This window comes from Triticum urartu, chromosome 6A, assembly GCF_056163025.1.
Source record: "Triticum urartu cultivar PI428250 chromosome 6A, HENAU_Tu73, whole genome shotgun sequence".
Classification (NCBI taxonomy): Eukaryota; Viridiplantae; Streptophyta; class Magnoliopsida; order Poales; family Poaceae; genus Triticum; species Triticum urartu.
This window is the reverse complement of record NC_141878.1, coordinates 49,715,918-49,720,164: the sequence shown is the minus strand read 5'-3', so window position 1 is coordinate 49,720,164 and position 4,247 is coordinate 49,715,918. Positions and strand designations below refer to the sequence as shown.

Below are 4,247 nucleotides of genomic sequence, written 5' to 3'. Positions count from 1 at the left end.
GAGATTAAGGTTAAAATAATTCAGAAATTTGAAAATTCGGGAAAAAAATTCAAAAAATATATATATATATATATATATATATATATATATATAATTTCCTTTAGTACCGGTTAGTGTTACCAACCGGGACTAAAGGTGGACATCCACACAGCGGCCACGTGGAGGGCCTTTAATCCCGGTTCGTATAAGAACCGGGACTAAAGAGGGGAGAGGGCCTTTAGTAACGACCCTTTAGTCCCGGTTCCTGAACCGGGACAAATGGCCATTTTTCTACTAGTGATATGGACCCGTTTTGCTATGATGTGCAAAGTTCGGGTGCTCACGCTTCATATCCTTGACCATGGTTACCTCGCTCTAGACGACCTGCCTCTTGTCTCTCGGCATCTAGGAACATTGGACCTTCAAAGTGTAGCCCTACAAAAGGCCTTGCTTGATTTTGCTAGTTGTCCAGCATTGAAGGATCTGAAGATGAATGATTGTGAAATCAATGCTGATAGGATATCATCTCTTTCCCTAAAGCATTTGAGCATCAGTTTCTGCCGCTCTGTCTCAGATTGCCGGGTCCGTATTTCTGCTCCCGGCCTCATGTCTCTAAAACTAGAAGGCTTTATTGGTGTGACCCCTTTTCTTGAAGACATGGGTTTGCTAGAAGCCGCATGTGTTAATCTTGGCGATGGATGCAAAGATGTCTGTTTGAATTATGACTCTGGTGTTTTCTGTGGAGCTAATGATAATACATGTAAGAATTGTGTTCCTATTAGTGATGACTGCAGCACAAATTGTGTGCTTCTGGGTGGTATCTCAAGTGCTAAACACCTCAAGTTGATGTCTGAAATAGGAAAGGTATGTCACTTGTCTTTTAACCCTTTTTTTGTGTTGTACTATCTACATATTTAGTAAGTTATGTATCACCTCCAATTGAGGGTTCTTAGATCATGATCTCACATTCTCAGTTAGGAGTACTTAATTTGTTTGCCTTTTGTATTGTCTACCCAGTTCATTTTCACAAGAGATCTGAAACACTGCCCTGCATTTAGTAAGTTAAAGACATTAGTACTCAATGAGTATTGGTGTGAGGCTCCTGACTTGGATCCACTAGCATGCATTCTGAAAAGCTCGCCACTTCTAGAGAACTCACTCTTCAGCTATTTTCGGAGGTATTAATCTTCTAAATGGAGAGTCACTGCATTGTTAAAGTTATTATCGATTATCCATCTTTTTTTAAATGTTTATGCTTGACTTAGGGACCAAATCATGAAGTGGAAATGAAAGGAAGCTACTACTGTTGCATGGAGAGACCGTCAGCAATATCAGAGCACCTTAACATAGTTGAGGTCAAGTGTAATGTGGCGGACAAGAGGATTCTCAAAATTTTGAGGTTCCTGTGTGCATTTAACATACGTAAGCTAATTAATAACACTTTGCATACACTGTGTATTGTGAAATTAGCTTTCATATGTCTGGAAGAAACTAATAGAGCACACAGTGAATAAGAAAATCATGAAATGTTTAGGAACCCTTTGTAAGGTACCAAATTGTTTGAGGCATGAAAAATCTGGACCACCTCTGGTGACTCACAAAAGGGAAAACCAATATAATGCATTTTGTTGGCAAAGGATGTTTCATTTAACTGTGTTGCAGCAGAAACAATAAGTGTAACAGAGGTTGTGGACTTGTTAATTAGTTCTGGCCTTGTGGTCACTGGCAGAAATGTCTGAATTGATTGGTCCGGATAGTGAAGTATCTTGATCTTCACATGTTGCTTAGCTCTGAACTGTAACTCAAATGTGTGCAGTAAAACAATATTTTGACTCGTTGTGTTATCGAATAGTAGGCACTAGTGAATAGCAGTTTTTATTGCCTCGATAAATATAAGCAGTTGTTGCACTTATGGGCTAAATTATCCAGCACCCGATTTGCTTGTGATTCATCACTTTGTTCCTAGGAAGTCTTAACAGTCTACATAAGATTTTCTTGAGAAACAAAAGTCTGTTCATAAGCATGTCTAGGACTAGTAGTGTATGTCGTAATTTCTTATTTCAAAATCCCCTTGCCACGAAATTGCTAATGACATTTTCAGTATTCTAATTAGGGAGGAGTTTAACTAGATGATTTAGTGTTAGATTATCAGCTAAGAAATGGCCGTATCTAATATAATGAAAGTTTGTCCCCAAATCCATATTAAGATAATTTGAATGGCTATACTTTCTGAACTCTGTTCTGGTATCTTAATTTTTATAGTCAAGTAACTGGGCGTTTTTTACTTCTACAGATACAACAAACTCTTACATTATCTTTTCATTTCTGTACAGGATTCAATTTCTAGCAAAGGCGAGAAGACTTGGGTTGATGTTCATATGCCATGACTTGACTATTCAGAAATGCAAGGCTTAAGCATATATGTGGCGAGAGTGTTTCCATCTTTGTGTCTGTGCTCATCATATGTGAGTTCTTTCCGTGTATGGTCCGCAGTACTATACAGCCTACAAACTTTATACCGCCCAGTTGGTTGTGGGACTTGGTTTCCTATTACAGTTTTGGTTCATGCTGAATTTATTCAGCTCTTGGACTGGCCAGTGCTATCTTAGCGTTTCTTTTCGGCTTTGGTGCATTAACTTGTTCTGTTATGGTGTGATCCTTTTATTCTATCTCCCTGTTAAGAGCTTTATGTTTGGAGTAGCGAAACATGGCGTGCTCATTTACAGATATTGCAGTTTTCGGCTGGGTGCCATCGATCCAGATGTTTGTTCCATGTTCTGCACACCTAGGCAGAGAAAACTGAAGATGAAATGCAGCAGCTCTGAACATATGTTACCAGCAATGGGAGGGATATCCACCCAGCAGTTGCTGCTCTGAGACTAGCCGTCCATTCTGAAATCAAATGGTCCAATTCGGTTGCTGCAACCGTACTGTTTCTCCACACTATTGACGTCGGTGTCACGGTCTCAGTTGTCCCCAATGGCGGCCTAGACAAGTAGACAGTGCATTGGCCTCTCACGATCAACCACAGGTGATAGCTACTAGGCTTCGCCTCCTCGCACCCATATCCCGAATGTTTGCTGCAGTAATAGCAAGCTACATCTAATAGTAAACCTGTGTAGCTCATCTTCAGGAAGATCACGCCAGCAACAACTTTTAGCAATATGAATTGAGTAATTACCTGCTCGCATACCAATACGGAGAGCAGTCTACATGCAAATTTTTGGATTCTAGGGTCCAAAGTCTTTGAGTTCTCAGACCTGCTTTAAAATGTTAGAAACCAGCATAGGAGGAGGTGTGGGCTAGTGGTTGGGAGTGATCTGAAGGTCCTAAAAGCTGGGTGTTGCATTTGCCTGTAGGAGTTAAGTCCCAACAGAGGATATCTGACTCTGTCATCCCGAATTATTGGAGTGTTCAAAATTATACAAGTAGTAGGCTGAGCAAACAGCGGATTAATGAGAGCATGGTTGCAATTTTTCTGATTATGAAGCCATGAATCTTTCACCATGGCAGGATAAACAAACTGGGATGTTGAATATTCAAATGATTGTACACTTCTGACCATGAAGAGCACCAAGGGGTGCTCCACACAGATATATTGCCTTGGGTGAGTTCATAAGAGCAAATTTTAAGCTTAGGCATAACTTTAAGAAGAGAGGACCAAAAACCTGATTTTGGTACAGAAGAGCTGGTCAACCAAATAGAAGAATCAGGGAAGTATAAGGCCTTAAGGATGCAGTGAAGATGAGACGAAGGGGCTTCAACAGTTCTCCAAGGGACATTAAGAGTTAAAGCTTGATTCATTGCAAGTTCCTAATCCCCAGGCACCCCTCTTTCTTTTGAAGTGGCATGTCTTTCCAAGCTTTGAGACAAAGAGCTTTAGAGGTAGAAATATCTTTGATCCTAGTCCACCAAAAGGTTGTAATGATGGCAGTAAGCTTAGCTATGAACTTCTTGGAAAGCATAATGTTGGCCATGTAATATATAGGCATAGAGGAAAGCATGTGCTGCACGAAACGTTTTGGGTAGCTACCGCCACAACCCTCGACATTGGTGATAGGATCTATATGCTACCGTCATGACTGTTGGCGGTAGACTTCTGCCACATCAGTGTGGTTAGTGGTCTTGGTCCAAGAGCTACCGTCATTGACTATGGCGGTAGCTTGTCTACCCTACGCCGCTGCGTGTGGGGATAGAAAAAAGTCAGATCTTGAAATATATTAGGAACTAGGGTCATTTCTTACTGATATTGTCACTAAAGGTCAAAG

The 4,247-nt window shown here is 40.6% G+C and overlaps 1 pseudogene; it reads left to right on the top strand.

Moving 5' to 3' along the window:
- The first annotated feature begins 258 nt into the window (after positions 1 to 258).
- On the top strand, positions 259 to 1,718 carry LOC125516500 (uncharacterized; annotated as a pseudogene).
- Positions 1,719 to 4,247: the final 2,529 nt, after the last annotated feature.